At 43.4% G+C, this 17,079-nt stretch overlaps 1 protein-coding gene and 1 long non-coding RNA gene across 6 annotated transcripts in view; one reads left to right on the top strand and one right to left on the bottom strand.

Annotated features, from left to right (window-relative positions):
• Positions 1–17,079, bottom strand: part of ASTN1 (astrotactin 1) — a 326,481-nt gene that overhangs the window by 44,164 nt on the left and 265,238 nt on the right. The gene's annotated exons all lie outside the window — the stretch shown is intronic.
• Positions 9,570–15,425, top strand: LOC125965651 (uncharacterized). Its single transcript, XR_007479833.1, has 4 exons — positions 9,570–9,658; positions 12,839–13,100; positions 14,793–14,853; positions 14,940–15,425. It is a non-coding gene; the product is annotated as an uncharacterized LOC125965651 (long non-coding RNA).

Below are 17,079 nucleotides of genomic sequence, written 5' to 3'. Positions count from 1 at the left end.
CACAAGGGAGGGAAAATAAAACTCTAAAGGGAAAATAAAAATCCCCCTCCAGAGGCTTCCCTGGTGGCACAGTGGTTGAGAGTCCGCCTGCTGATGCAGGGGACGCGGGTTCATACCCCGGTCCGGGAAGATCCCACATGCAGCGGAGCAACTAAGCCCGTGAGCCATGGGCACTGAGCCTGTGCGTCCTGAGCCTGTGCTCTGCAAGGGGAGAGGCCACAACAGTGAGAGGCCTGCGTACCGGAAAGAAAATATATATATATCCCCCTCCATATCCTTCACATGGAGTATAGTTTACTTAAAGGGGGAAATAATATGCCACCAGATTTCTTTTCTCTCACTTTCACTCCCCAAACATCCAGAAACTACCCCCACACCCTACATACATATCCGTATATAAGACATACAACCCCTGCCCATTCATCACTTAGGGTGCACCATCTGACAGACAAATTGGGCCACGAGAGGGCACTGCAACCCCAAACGCAGTCGAGCTGAGTGACAGCCTCCCTGCCCTCCAGCGCTGCATCATTAAGGCTTGTAATCGCTGTAAACATTTGAGGGGCTGCTCCCCTTGCTTCCGTCTTCTGGCTTTCCCAATTAAAATCAAGATGCAACTAATCCCCTTCAGTATCCTTCAGCCCTGGATTGGTGTAAGATTAGGACGTAGAGAAGCACAGGAAGGGGTTTACAGAGGAAGATGGTGAGAGGCCACCAAACTCTTGTTTTCATCAGAATTGTATTTTCCTTCTCCTGATAATATTCAGGCCCATACAGAGCAGGCCCTGCTGGAGGCCAAGACGAATTGCCCCTCTGGTCCCCTCATCATGCAGGATGGAGCTGTCTAGAGAGGAGCGAGATTTACACAGAAGTAATGAGCAGCTAACTCCCCAAAGCCATCTATTCAGGCTCCAGCGAAGAATAGATGTGTGTGTATGAGAGAGATTTTTCAAAAAGAAAATGCATTTTCCATGCGCCATTAAAGATACGATCAGGAAATACTCCTTAAAATGATGGAGTCCAGTGGTGAAAGCCCAGATAAATCTCCCTTTGCCCAAAGAGAGTACCAATAACCAACGTTCTGTGGGGAGTGAGAGAGTTCAAACCTAAAAGCTTCAGGAGAGTCTGAGCTTTGACATTTGCTTTTAAACCCCAGCTCAGTGTTGGAGTGGGTGGTGGCGAGGTCTGTGTGTGGAGAGTGGAGGGAAGAGTCTCTGCCTTATTTCCTTATGGTTCAATGGCCACCTTCTTCTATGTCCACTCCAATGACAGTCCTTTCTTACTTTGTCTCTCTTCTGCCCTCTAGATCCTGGGTAGAAATGCTCTAGTAATTTGAGACACTATCTTGTTTCTTAATCTATTTCAACAAATACACAGTTTCTGGACAAAAATAAGCTACAATTAAGGTCTTAAAAGAATATAACTGACAAAGGTAACTTCTGACCAAGAATACCCAAGTGTGCTCCCCCCCACTCAGCCCCATTTGCCAAATTCACCCTATTGCTCTCAGGGGAGGCTGTGGGGTCCTCATCACACTTAGCTTTCTTACAAGTAGAAGAACAGCCAACCTGGAATGTCGTTAACAACCCCAAAACTGCAAAGCATTCTGCAAATACAGTTTGCTATAAATAAATGCCATTTGCTTTAGGCTAAATCTGTATCCTACAGCACATAGTGGATGAATTTCCCCAATAGAATACTGTGCTATGAGATTATTGGCATCCTCAGTGTTCAAAATCTCTTTGTGGATGTGCCTGTGGCCTTAGGCATGTACATATTGACCCACCTAGACTCAGGAGCACAGGAGGATGATAAAAGTGACTGACCATCCTCATGCAGGGTATGCTCTGCTGCTGGAAACTGACAGGTCATGAAGGTGAATTAGTTGTTATCAAGTAAATTGGTACCATTCCTGTAGGATTCTGGGACTGCTTAAGAATCTCTCTCCTGAGTCGGTGCCCAAGGCAATGAGATGCTAATGACATCACAGCTAGAACTACAGAGGCAGTTCATTAGGCAGCCAAAAAAAAAATCAAATGCAAACTTGTCAGATCCCAGCTTTTGGAGACAGCTTAGGACCCACAGGAAAGAAAGCTTGACGTGGGGTAAATGAAGCCCAGCCATGGTGAACTGCACCCTGAAGCCCACGGACACCCTGATTTCCATGACCTACCCTCACCCCAGTCTACTCCTGTTCACACCAGAAGTCCTGAAGTTACCCGAATTCACATTTCCACCCATGCACCCAGGGTCAAATCAGCCTCTTACGGTGTTTAGTTATGTCTGTAAACAGAGAGGGTCAGGTCGCTCTGGATGGCCTTAAATTGAACTCCTAGACCTGCCATGAGACACACTTTCTGAGATCTGACCAAAATACAATACGATGGATTCATAATCAGGGACAAGTGGATAGGGCGTGACCCGGCCACTTCTCTCTACACCTCAATAGGAGATAACGGTTGCTCTGGGGGCAGGGATTGTGTCTTCTTCATATTTGAAACTCCTTTCCCTGGTTTAGGTGTATATATCCATTTCCATATCTCTTTCTATCTATGTCTATCTATATATCCATGGATATATATTTTTTTTTTTTGGAGGGAAAAGGGGAGTGAATATAGTAAGTCATGACCATAGATTTAAATTTTAAAAACAAGTCAAACATAAAGAATAAAGCCAACGCATCTGTAGATAGTCTCTAGCCCCTTACCAAAGCTTCAAGCAATCAAGTAGAAAGAAAAGAAAACGTTATCTGACGACAGCCAAAGCTACATTTCTAGCTGGGATTGCTTCCCCAAGTATAATAGAACTTAATATGCTTGCTTGGAAATCCATCTGAATGTTCAACAGGCACCTCAAACTCAACGTGTCCCAAAGTGCAGTCCTCATGTCTCCACACCCTCCCAGCAACCTGCTCCTCCTTCCATAGGTCCTTGCTCAGGAAAGGGCATCAATTTCCCTATTGCTCGAGCCAGAAATCCTGGCTTCTTTGTGGGTTCCTTCTTGCTCTCCCAATCAATCTTAAATCTATGTACTTTACCTCCCCCAAGCCATCCACTTCTCTGCAAGGTCTGAGTCAGACTGCCTGGGATTGATTTCTGACCTTACCACTTGTTAGCTGTGTAACTTGGGGGCGGTTTCTTAACCTTTCTGTGCCTAGGCTTTCTCATACATAAAATGGAGATGATAATAATAACTGATTTAGTAAGGCTGTGGTAACAATGGATTGATAAAATCCATGCAGAGAGTTTAGCGGAGCTGGGACGTAGTGAGTACTCTCTAAAATTAATGATTCTCACAATGCCTGTCTACTTATCTACACTGCTGCCAGCCACACCATCAAATGATTGGCTCCTTGAAGGACGAAATTATGTCTTGTTCGCCACTATAATATCCCACAATGCCTAACATGTAATGTAACTAATGCATTTGACAATTCATTAAACAAATATTTATGGAATGCCTACAAATGTTTGTCCAACTAATAAATCATTTATAATGACTTGTATACAAAGTGACTACTCCCTGTGTTCTGCAGGTACTAACTAGACAGGCTGGGTTTAATTTCATTTCTCACCTTGCTGTCCTGGGTTCTTTTGAGATTTTCTAGTTTTCTTCGAAAGAGACATCAACTCAGAGTGAGTTCCACTACTTTCATGTACAAACGGGAATTGGTCAGAGATAATCTAGTTACAAAGATTTGAGATAATATTGCAAAAATACATTTTGCAAATTTTGAAAGTATACACACATATCTCAGAGGTTATTAATGTGCACTGGGCAATCACCTTGGGACTTAAGGATTTACGCTTAAGAAAAGGGGTAGCCGACTGTGGCGCTGAAGAGCAGACAGTGGTTCTCCTGCGACTAGAAAATGTGAGAAAGTTGTGGTCACTAATGTCACAATGTGTCAAAAGGCCAGACTGGTGTCCTGGGCCTGCGAGGCCATGGGTACCAGTAGCTGAGGTGGAGGTACATTGCTGTGGGGTTCTAGGCAGCTCTGAGAGCTGAGCGATAGCATTGTACTGGGATTCAACATTGTGTGGACCACTTCACCAGCAAACAAGGCAGTGTGACAGCAAGAGAGAGAGGCATTCTAGACCCCAAGGACGGTCACAGAGAACCATGCCTTCTGCACTTTTTCTACTCTGCCCAGTCTCAGCCTGCACACTGGAGCCCATCCACCTTTCCCACTACACATTCATCACTACCCATTAGCTCAGAGGAAGCACATCTTTCTTTTGGGATTAAATACTAGACAACTATCCAACATGTTCGGAAACAGTCCCAATTCCAGAGAGTTTATACTCTTGTCCTTTCTTACAAATAAATCCACAATTAAAAGACAAAAATCCTTTGTCAGGATGTATCCTTTGTGTTCTAAAATTAAAGTTACATTAAGAGGTACAAACTACTAAGTATAAAATAAATAAGATACAGGGATGCAATGCAAACCAAAAAAAATTAAAGTTAGTGTACACTTCAGCTCTAGTTCTTCAAGAAATTTGAAGGTTTCTTCAAGTTTCTTTAAGGTATTCCTTCAAGAAATTTCTGGAAATAGCAGATCAGATGGTCTTTGTTATAAGCATGAACAGCATGTCTGGGTGTGGTGAAGTCCAGTGTAATAGTCAGTGGTCATCAAATACCCACTGGGCACCTCAGCAAAGCACCATTAACGGGATGTTCAAGAAAAGGTGTCTTCTGGAAAATTAAATGTTTTCTTTAACTGGTACTTAGCAGAAAATGCTTAGTTTTCCTCCAGTTCTTGTTGACATTTTTCTTCTCTAAAAATGTTGTTTTCCAATTTTCTGCCGCACTCATGAAGCATTGCCTACCAAACAGAATTAAACCTTTCCCCAAGGCACCTGCAGGTGATGATTTTGTTCATCAATTATGACCATGCAGATGTGGAAGCTGTAGGGGACAGAAAGAAAATGGTATCTCGTCCCCAAACAGCTCTTAAAAAGTGGATCAATAACATAAGGTAACATTTTCTGAAGATTGCCCCCCTCTTCATAGGCATGTTGTCAAACAAATAATTGCCTGGTTGAGGCTCCTGGTTCAGCAGGTTCATGTGAAGCTGAGGTTTTGGTGTAGCTGCAGTGCTTTGTCCTTGCCAAAAGCTCTTAGTCAGCTTTGATGTAGGAACAGGTTTAATTTCGTAACAAATTGACAAATTGGCCAAAGCCTCCGTCAGCCTCTTTTTGGTCAGTAATAGTGATGTTCCTTTTGGGATGAGAGGTTGAGTCCAAGAAATAGCAGGAGAGCAGCCTCTACCAGGGAATCAATAAAAACGCAAAGACAGCCTTTGTCCAGCAGTGACCCCAAGTGCTAAAAAAAAAAAAAAAAGTGACCTCTTTTCAATCTTAAACTTGGTGTGAAAAGGAAAATATAAAGACAGCCCAGTGATGCAACCACCACTTTAAAGATGCCTGAATATGCATCTCTAAACAGCCCATGCGTCTCAAGAGGAACAAAAATAAAATCCAAGAATTCCTGGGAAGCCCTAAAGCTTTTACTACAAAAATGAGCTCTTCTAATCAGCTAGACTGCTCGTCCCCAGTGGGCAAGAAGCTGCCTCTGTTTAGTTGGAGCGTCGTGGCTCTCACCCAGGCCCTGCACTTGATAAGCGTTCAACAAACACACAGGGATGGAAAGAAGCAAAAGGTTTTTAGCTCTTTCTACTCTGACTGCCTGTAATTCCTCAAGGCTGCAACCCAAAGCCTCATTAGGATTCATCATACAGGCCAGGCCTGGAAGCCTGAGTGGCTCAGAGGGACTGTCCGGAAGCACGTGCACAGAGCACTTAGTGCACACATCTGTGGGCTGTGGGAGACCCGGTGGATATAATTGTTGTCCCAACACACCCTAAAAATGTCTTTCTTTCCCTTTTCCTTTCTTTCTCTCTCTTTCTTTCTCTCCCTTCCTCCCTCCCTCCCCACCTCTCTTTTCTTTCTTCCCTCCTTCCTTCCTCCCTCCCTCCCCTCTTTTCTTTCTTCCCTACCTTCCATCCTTCTATATATATATATATATGCCACTCTGCTCCCATCATCCCTAGCAGAAGGCACTTAGTGCCTGCGTGTGTCCAGAGGGGTACCTACCACACTGTAACAGACTGAGTTTACTTTTATGTCTTGTCCACCCCACTCACTTCCAGGGTGGGACTTGCTCTTCCCTGCATCCCTAGAGCCCAGCACCTGGTACTCTGCAGGTACTCCCTATCCCAAATGGTAATAAATTTGTGTGTGCATTGTCTAACACCCACATTTATTTATTTATTAACCTCTTTATTGGAGTATAATTGCTTTACAATGGTGTTAGTTTCTGCTTTATAACAAAGTGAATCAGCTATACATATACATATGTCCCCATATCTCTTCCCTCTTGCATCTCCCTCCCTCCCACCCTCCCTATCCCACCCCTCTAGGTGGTCACGAAGCACTGAGCTGATCTCCCTGTGCTATGCCGCTGCTTCCCACTAGCTATCTACCTTACGTTTGGTAGTGTATATATGTCCATGCCTCTCTCTCACCCTGTCACAGCTTCCCCTTCCCCCTCCCCATATCCTCAAGTCCATTCTCTAGTAGGTCTGTGTCTTTATTCCTGTCTTACCCCTAGGTTCTTCATGACATTTTTTTTTCTTAAATTCCATATATATGTGTTAGCATATGGTATTTGTCTTTCTCTTTCTGACTTACTTCACTCTGTAGGACAGACTCTAGGTCCATCCACCTCATTACAAATAGCTCAATTTCTTTTTATGCCTGAGTAATATTCCATTGTATACATGTGCCACATCTTCTTTATCCATTCATCTGTCAATGGACACTTAGGTTGCTTCCATGTTCTGGCTATTGTAAATAGAGCTGCAATGAACACTGTGGTACATGACTCTTTTTGAATTATGGCTTTCTCAGGGTATATGCCCAGTAGTGGGATTGCTGGGTCATATGGTAGTTCTATTTCTAGCTTTTTAAGGAACCTCCATACTGTTCTCCATAGCGGCTGTACCAATTCACATTCCCACCAGCAGTGCAGGAGTGTTCCCTTTTCTCCACACCTTGTCCAGCATTTATTGTTTGTAGATTTTTTGATGATGGCCATTCTGGTGTGAGATGATATCTCATTGTAGTTTTGATTTGCATTTCTCTAATGATCAATGATGTTGAGCATTCTTTCATGTGTTTGTTGGCAATCTGTATATCTTCTTTGGAGAAATGTCTATTTAGGTCTTCTGCCCATTTTTGGATTGGGTTGTTTGTTTTTTTGTTACTGAGCTGCATGAGCTGCTTATAAATTGTGGAGATTAATCCTTTGTCAGTTGCTTCACTTGCAAATATTTTCTCCCATTCTGAGGGTTGTCTCTTGGTCTTGTTTATGGTTTCCTTTGCTGTGCAAAAGCTTTTAAGTTTCATTAGGTCCCATTTGTTTATTTTTGTTATTATTTCCATTTCTCTAGGAGGTGGGTCAAAAAGGATCTTGCTGTGATTTATGTCATAGAGTGTTCTGCCTATGTTTTCCTCTAAGAGTTTGATAGTGTCTGGTCTTACATTTAGGTCTTTAATCCATTTTGAGCTTATTTTTGTAACACCCACATTTATAATGTTTACATGATTCCGGTTTTTCATTTGCCTGTTATAGTCTCATATCTTTATTCACCAAATGCCTCTCATGTGACTCTCGGTGGATGGCCAAGGTTTTCGTTCATATCAAATATTTCCTGTTTCGTTTCCTAAGGCTGCCATAACAAATGACACCACATGAGTGGCTTAAAACAACAAAAATTTATTTCTCCAGTTCTGGGGGTTAAAAGTAGAAAGCCATGATGTCGGCAGGACCACAGTCCCTCTGAAGGCTCTAGGGGAGGATCCTTCCCGCCTCTTCTAGCTTCTGGTGGCTCCTGGCAATCCTTGGTGTTTCTTGGCTTCTAGTTGCATCACTCCAATCTTGGCCTCAGGTGTTACCTGGCCCTCTTCTCTGTATGTGTGTGTCCAAATCTCCCTCTGCCTTCTCTTATAAAGACACAAGGCCCACCCTAAATCCAGGATAACCTCATCCAAATTACATCAGCAAAGACCCTATTTCCAAATAAGGTCACAATGTGAGGTTCCAGATGGACATTGATTTTGGGGGGACACTATCCAACCCACTGGAGCAGCCATAGCCTCTAACACTGTGACACTGACAGTCAGCCCTGCCCTGCCCCACAGCCAGTGACGATGCATTGGCTGGCCATTTGGGGGCTGACCATCCATCCCTTTGACCTCCTCCCAGCACAATGGGAAGAGGGAAGAAGTTTCCAGCTCCATCAGCGTCCCCAGCCCAGCCGCAGCTGTGTGTAGCCAGACTGAAGATGGCCCCCAAGGCCTCAGAGGATCAAGAACCAGCCCTGAAGCCCTGTACTTTGGCTAAATCTCAATGGCATCAGAGTCCCCCATCTCATCCACAGGCCAGCTGATGATTCTCATGTACCTCCTCCTGGTAGAGGAGAGGAGAACAGGCCAAAGGGACCTGGGCCACAGAGGTTGTCCCCTTAACTCACTGTTCGTCCCTTTCCAAACTCCATCATGAAGTAGATTTCTCTGGGAAATGGATGATCATTGCCAGCCATTTTTTTTTAAAGTACAATTATCAATATGAAGATTATTGATAACACCACATCTTATAGCTTACAATGCATGGTATCATTTTTTTATCCATTTTCTTTATTTTTTGAAAATTCAACTTGTGATTCCAAATGGTAAAGATAGTTAAAAAAAAAGTTAATATCTTCTTGGCTTGATACTAAATTTATTGTAGTTATTATTCCAATAACTATCCATTGCATTACAGCTTTTTCCAAACCAGCATAAATAAATAAATAAATAAACCAACCAACAAACCTGACATAAGAGATTCAGAGTCACAGCCTTCTGGATGTGCAGAGCTGCAGTAGATTATCCCTGCTGATTCGCTACAGACAGAGCAGCATGGAGAGAGGGAGTGGGAGGGAGGACGAGGCTGGGAGAGAGGTGAAAATGAGGAACACCTGCGGGATTAGTTATTTTCAAATCTCCATTAGCAGAAAGACCACATGAGGAGTGGGCAAGCTCAGCGGGGCCACCAGGAAAGAACTTTCTGTGCCCCTGTCTGGAGATTAAAGGCTTTTTTCCCCAGTCTTGTTTTCCAGTCTGGAAGGCTGAGATGAGGAGCCAAGTGTGCACCCCCAGACCACTCAGGGGCCAGTGCCTTCCCTCTTTCCTGGTGCTCCCCAAGAAGGAGCCAGAAAAACACAGGGGAATAGCCCGGGGTCAAGTAGAGCGAGAAAACTAATAGAAACAGAGAGAGTATAGAGAACAGGGAGCTCCCTGCACCAGCTTTGGCCTCTGCCAATGTTGAGGGCTCCACTGGGGGCCTCTGTGAGCTTCTGGCCATACCCACAGAGTGAAACTGACGATTCCCTTTGTTCACCACGCGGCGTTATTTCTCAGCTGGGGGTGCCCATGAGCGCCTTTAGCTTTGCCAGGACCATCAGCCCAGCAACATTCTCTTTGTGACTCCACTGATCCCATCTCTTCTCCTATTGGCTCCAGCTCCTACCTCGTCACCTCTTTTCTTTCTCGCTGCAAACCTGGACAAGAGGAGCACAGTCTGGGGACACCCCGTGACGATTCTGGAATGGGTAAAACTGACATATGACCATGACTTGCCTTGCCTCCACATTACAAAAACTCGGAAAGAGAGAGAGAGAGAGAGAGAGAGAGAGAGAGAGAGAGAGGGAGAGAGGGAGAGAGGGAGAGAGGGAGAGAGAGAGGGAGAGAGGGAGAGAGGGAGAGAGAGGGGGAGAGAGAGAGAGAGAGAGAGAGAGAGAGAGAGAGAGAGAGAGGGAGGGGGAGAGAGAGAGAGAGAGAGAGAGAGAGAGAGAGAGAGAGAGAGAGAGAGAGAGAGAGAGAGAGAGAGAGAGAGAGAGAGAGTGTGTGTGTGTGTGTGTGTGTGTGTGTGTGTGTGTGTGTGTGTGTGTGTGTGTGTGTGTGTGTGTGTGTGTGTGTGTGTGTGTGTGTGTGTGTGTGTGTGTGTGTGTGTGTGTGTGTGTGTGTGTGTGTGTGTGTGTGTGTGTGTGTGTGTGTTCGGGATGCTAACCTGAGTTACCGGGGCAGGCGGGAGTCTTCGGGGCTTGTGTGGCTCCACAGCAAGAGATCTGATGCCTTGCTGGGTGCTGCAAGGACTCACTCATAAATATCTTTAACTACCACATGGTCTAGAAATTTTTAATAAAAATATTATTCAATAATACTACCACTCCAACCGGCAAGGGAATGTTGTAACGGTCTCCATTTTCCTCTCGATGCTCATCTAGCTTCTGTTTTACAAATGAATTTGGGTGTTAAATCCTTTTGTTGCCCTGACCAATTTATTCTGCAAATTAACTATGTATGAGAGGACTTAAAGTCCATTACCACTTAGCTTTGCCTCACTGAAATTTATGCTGCTCTCCTGCTCCTGGGAGCCCTGAGCTCAAATAGACTGTGGCTCCTGATGGCGATTTTGGATTCCACACAAGTCCCACACCTCTTGGTCCTCTTGAGTTTAAAATGCACTGAGTGGACCAGGCTCTTTTCATCTCCCAGTAACCTGTGCCCTCTCTTATCAGACTCTCTGGTCTCTGCAGCTGCCTGTCCAAACTTAATGAAACTCTCACCACACTGGTTTGTGTGGGCCACTCAGTGGCTCAGCCTGGTTGCAACACCATTTGTAAATGGTGGAAAGAGCCGGATGCATGGGAGAGCAAGGGTTACAAGATGAAGAGGATGCCAATGAATGGAGCATGGCTGCTAAGCCCATGAATATCTTAGATTGTATTAAGAAAGTGTAGTGACCAAGGTGATGGAGAGAAACAGTGCCTTGTCAAGCCACACGCCTTGAGTTGGTTTAGAATTGAGAGTCACAGGTGCGGAGAGACTCCAATGAAAGGCCAGGCAGTCAGGATTCCGGGGCACCTGGAGACAGTGTCATATGAACACTGGCTGAAGGAATCGGGGCAGTTAGAATGGATACAGGGAGACTTGGAAGCAGACTTAGCAGTGCTCTCTGTAAATATCTGAAGGGTTGTCATGTGGAAGAGGGAGCTCATGAATTCTGTGTATCTCAGAGGGCAGAACGGAGATCCAAGGGAGGGATCTTATTAAGTGAGAGGGAGGTGAGTTGACTGAATCACCAATTTTCATTGAGTGCTACTATGTGTCAGGTACAGTACTCAGTGCTAATGTACACAGACAAATAAGAAAAAAGAAAGCTCATTTTCCAGTGTGCATGGTGGGAGGAGTAGATGGAAAAGGAGACAATGATATGACAGGGAGTGATATTAGAGGCATGGAAGACAGGCTTTGGGTACACATAGGAGGAAGTTTTGAAACCTACGCCTGAGGGTGGGGAGGCTAAATTCCTGGAAGCCTCTTGATTCCTTCAAGGACAATTTTTATATTAATTTATAACTGATACCAAGTAGGATGGGCAGCCTTGGAGACGACGAGCATTGGCTAGCAGCAGGGTTCTTGTAGTGCCAGACAGCCGCTTGTCAGGGATGTCACAGCAGGGGAGCATTTCAGAAGAATGAGTTCCATGTCCCCCCCCCTTTTTTTTTTTTTAATTCTTGTGTTCATGGTTTATTACAGTCAAAGGATACAGATTAAGATCAGCAAAGAGAAAAGTCCAGGAGAAACTAGACGTGAGCTTCCAGTGGAGTCATATAGACAGTACTAAATGTTAAACGTCTATTATCCTGTGACCTGACGTTCTCAGTATTTCCTTAAATCAGCAGGGTGGAGTGGGGGATGTACATGTTACCAGGCACACCAAATGATTCTGACTTCAGATAACATGTTGGAGGTCACCAAGAGTAATTTATTTTATAAATATCGTCAGAACACTTTTTAAAAATTCTACAACTAACCCGAGTATGTAAAAGAGATGCAAGTCAGGAACAGACTCCTTAGGCATTGAACATCATTACTGTGTGGTAAAAATAAACAACTGTATTGTTTATGGAGCCATTCAAGCATCTTCTCAGAGCCCCAGGGTACAAGCAGCCTAATTTGAAAAATACTGATTCAGACTCTGATGACAATGGCCTGAGCTGTTCCAAAAGTAACCAGGTGTGCTCCCCAGCCAAGAGGACCACATGCTGGCCCTGGGAAGGGTATCCCACAAGGAGTAGATTCCAACTGGCCGCCTACGGTCCCCCTGCATGCTGGATTTTGCTAGAAAAAAGCACTGTGTGGTCAGTCTTACTTTAGGTGCGTAATAACGAAGGTCAGAAAACTTTTATACTCTTGATCGAAAATAGACCTACTCAATCATGCATGTTCATCTCATAAAGGATTTCATGGAAAGTGAAAAGGAGGGAACACCTATGCAGACAGTTCCATGCAGGGGGACGAAAACATGAGGGGCAATTGTAGAAGCCAGACCTCATACTCTCCCTTCAGACAACGATTAAAAGGTGTGTATATATTAACAAATTCCACCTTTAACTCATCTCATTCAAATGCCATAAGGAAAACTTAATCATGACGTTCAACCCAGGGAAGTAATGTAAAATCATAGTGGCAGTTACTTCCCTGAATTCTTGTAATTATAGTAGATACTAAAATAATTATAAATGTTAAAAAGACATAACTTTGTGGTTTCTGCATGGGGCCCTGCCAAGGAAGAAGGAAGCTCTTATTCGTGTAGCAGGGCCCAGCTGGCAGTTACGATAACCAATAAAGATAACCATCTTGTCTCTTTCCCCATTAAAGCCAAGGTCTCCTATAATGTCTAACTCTCTCTCATGCACACTCATGGTTTGTTTTTTTCCATAAAGAAATGACTGGACAGTGATTTACACGGAACAGCAACAGGCACAGCCCCAGCAGCCAGCCAGCCAGCCAGACATGGCCCCACTCAGCCACCAAGCCAGCAGAAGCTCCCAGACCCAATGGCATATTAGGACATGGGCTATGAGGAGGCTAGAGTCTCTGCGACCCTTGAGGTTGGACCACCAGTCAACATGGGAAAGCAGATGTCTGGTCCTGGAAATGAAGGGGAAGGCCAGAGAGGGGTGCAGCAGGCCTTCTGGTCTCAGGGTAAGCACCAGAGGTGGATGCTGTGAGCATGTCATATCCCAGGCTCCCACCACAACTGGCAAAGACCCATGTTCAAATTCTGAGCTCAGAGAGTTATCATAATGCCTCACCACTTTGAGCTGAAGTTTCCTTATCTGTAAAATGGGTTTATAACAGAACTTATCTCATCTCATAGAACTGTTCTGAGATTAAATGGGATAATAAAGGCAAAGCCCTTTAGCACGGCCTCTGGTATCTTAGCTTTCAATGGCAGCCATTGTTCACCATCATTACTCCATGCCTAGCAGTCTTGGCACCCAACAGGTACTCAATAAATACATAGTGATTTCTTTTAAATTGACGCTCAAGGAAAACAAAACAAAACAAAAACCAACGGAGGATCTCTATGGGCTAGAGACAGCAGAATACTCAAGAATACGCAGTAACAGGGACTAAAGTAGCAGCCTTCAAGTCTGCAGGAACTTAACCCACCAAGGTGGCTATAAAGTCAGTTCCTACATAGTAAAGGGATCAGAAGTCCCTCACATTGTGGGGAAACAAAACTAGGATTGAGGAAGGGTTCCAACACTACTTGGTCCAGACCTCTGACAGTCCCGAGGTGCCTGACTGAGCTGGCAGGAGGTAGCAGAGACAGAATATGTCTGAGTCACTGGCTTCAGTACTGGAGTCACAAAGTCCCCAAGAGCCCCACGGGATGGGAAAGAGGGAAGGAAGAGATGCCATTAAATTTATAATTCGTTTATGACAACATGCTTCCACGTACAGGTTTGATGCATGACATCAATCAAAAGATGTTGTTGGTTGTCTGTCAGGCATCCTTGCTCTTGACGGCAAGCCTGTTCAGAGTGACGTGATCTCTACCATCCCAAGGGGACCCTCAAGGCTGCAACCAATTTCTCTGGGAATTGGGTGATTCTTTAATTAATATTAGGGGGGAAAGGGGCAGAAAAGATGCTGTTGACCATGCTGAGCTTTAACTAATTCAAATAAAAATGCTACACGAGTGGCATAAGATTAAATTTTGATCTCCCAAACCAACCTTTCAAGTTACAAAATATTTCTCCCTGAAATGCAATGCTATTTGGACGGTGCTTGCGTGGAGTGGATGGTTTATAAATGGTAGTATTTCAGGACCTCCACTCCACGTCTTGAATAATTATTTACAATACTTAGGTGTTAGTACTAAAAGAGTGCTAGGATTTTTAGATTCTTTCTTATTTTCACAGAAAAGAGTAAAAGCACATCCCTCCTAGGTATCAGCAAGATCCCAGGGGTATCTTTCCCTTGTATCAATCTGGAATCAACACCCACAGCGAAATACAGAAAATAAGCCACTTCAGATATATTAAGTCATGAATTCTATCTGTTTCTAAAGCTTACCACTATAGGATCTTGTATCTAATTTTCATTCCTACGGTAACAAGTCTACTGGAGGATAATTCGGATATTTGTCTTTATTCTAGTCTAATGCCAAATGAATAAAGGAACAAAATGGAAAGAATATCTGTCCTTATGTGCACGTGCATGCAAGCACACACACACCCCTAACAAAATACAACCTCTCTCCCAATGCCAGGAATTTAAAGGGTGTCAAGAAAGCTGAGAGACTGGGACCGTTTTAAAATGATAGATAAGAAAATTCATCTTTAATTTCTCCAAATCCCTGAGGCACATCTAATTTTGTATTTTCAGAGACAGTAGGAATCCAATGTTGTCAACAAGTAACCGGTGCTGAAATTTTGTGTGTATAGTGGTAAGTACTCATTTCAAGGTTGTTACCATTATTTATTTTTTTTGACTGTACATCTTTTTAGACCCTTTTTATGCTTCTGTCTTCAGACTCCCAGGACTTTCTTTCCATCACAAAGTTGGTTGACATCAAGCAAAATCAGAAGACCCAAACTGGAACTCAATTCAATAGAGCAAATACTAAGTTACTGAATATCTGTTTACAAGGTACTGTTCAAGTCTTCTGAATATACCAAAATGAATTATGTGTAATCCCTACATTCAAAGGATGTATATTACCTTATAGAGGCGATAAGACAGACATACAGAATTTAAGTGCTATTTTTTTTTTAAAGGATCAAATAAAGACCAGATAATATCAGGACAGTTAGATCAGGGGAGGCTTCACTGAGGAGGGAGCTGTTGGGCTTGGCCTTGAGGGATAACAGCATCCTTAATAACAAGAGCTACCGACCACTTATGGCAGGAATCGGCACATTTTTCGGTAAAGGGTCAGATAGTAAATATTTCAGTCTTTGCGGGCTACTCAATTATGCCTTTGAGTGTGAAAGCAGCCACAGACAATACGTAAATGAATACTCATGGTTTTGTTCCAATAAAACGTTATTTGTGGATACTGAAATTTAAATTCTATATAATTTTCACATGTCATAAAATATTATTTTCCTTTTTATTATTATTTTCCATTTATTTAAAGAGAAACCATTCTTAGCTTGTGGGCCATCCAATCACAGGTAGCAGGCCAGATATGCCTGCTGGTCATATTTGCTGACCCCTGATCTACGGTGTTCTCACTATAAATTTAATGCTTTGTTATACTTGATCTCACTGAATCCTTACACCTTGCTCTGTATATCTGCTAGATATCCGAAGTGAAGCTTAGAGAACTAAGGTTATACAGATTTCAAAAACCTTGCTTTTAACCACTAGGCCATACTGTCTCCCAGTGATGGTAAGGAACACATGGGAATGGTGAAATGAATAGGTTTTCTTTGGCCAGGGGCATTTAAACATAAAAATACTTTAAGCAATGAATATGAGGTTTGCTATCATGGCTGACTCATGGTAAACTCATTTTACATCTCTGTTATCACCACATTCCCTATTTTCACAAGTCATGCAGGGCATGGGTATAATGTTTAATAACATCTACTGTCCAGAATATAATATTCTCCCATATTTGAAGAAAAGAGAACAGCCTTCTAGCATTTGTTCCAACCTCCCCACTCCCACTCCCACCCATGGTTGCCCAGGGCCACATATGGAAGGTGTTGTTTGGCCCTGCAGGTAATGAGAAGCTTGGAGACATAATTCTCTCCGAGTTGCTAACTTCCCTCTTTCTTTCTCTCCTCATCATTTCGAGCAACGATTCTATCTTACATGGTTTCTTTACTGTCTACTGTTTAAAAGCAATTTTATGAGCTAGAGAAGATGAAAAGGAAACAGGAATTGCCACAGTCTCTCATCACTTGTTAAGATGACCCCAGGTGGAGTCTCAATCCTTATTTGGTCACCTTCTTTCTCCACACAGAGGTAAAGTATCCTTTACACTGTCTGTGGAATTGTTCACAAATGTAGGATCATACTGGGTTGTCGGCTTCCAGATTCAATGACAGGTTCATTAGTTAGTCAGTATACGTTTACTAAAGATCTATACCCAGATCTTTCTGTTATGTACCCAGGATTGTGTTAGGTACTGTGGAGAGCTCTAAGGTATGAGACTGACCTCAAAGAATTTGCAATCTATCTGGGATAGCAAGATAACAAAACATAATAATAATAGTAATTACAAGAATAGCAGCTGCTCTCTATTACACATCTTGGCACTCTGTGGAACACTTTCCATGTATTCTGTCAAGTAAAAAGCAAATCTAGACTTAGTAGGGAGTGCCTTATTCAAAAAGACTATTGCAAGACATGACTGGGAGACTACTGTAATAATAGGGGGAGACAATTATAATTGGGAGAACGCTCTGATGAGGTCTGCCAGCATCTCGAAAGTTAGAAAAAAAGAGTTTTTCTTTTATAGAGAGAAGTAAAACAAAGCTAGAAAGAACCATATGTGGGCAGGTGGTATGAGGCCAGCCCCTTCTCAGGAGGGGCTGTATACTGGCTCAAGCTGAAGGTGGGCTACAGTTCAAGAGCCTGGAGGAAGGAAGGAAGTTTAACCAAAGTCTGAGTAACAAGCATTTTGTTTTGAATGATCAGTGGGGACAAGCAGTTCAGCTAA

Source organism: Orcinus orca, chromosome 1 (genome assembly GCF_937001465.1).
Source record: "Orcinus orca chromosome 1, mOrcOrc1.1, whole genome shotgun sequence".
Taxonomy (NCBI): Eukaryota; Metazoa; Chordata; class Mammalia; order Artiodactyla; family Delphinidae; genus Orcinus; species Orcinus orca.
Note: the sequence above shows the minus strand (reverse complement) of the source record. Positions and strands in the feature narration are given on the sequence as shown.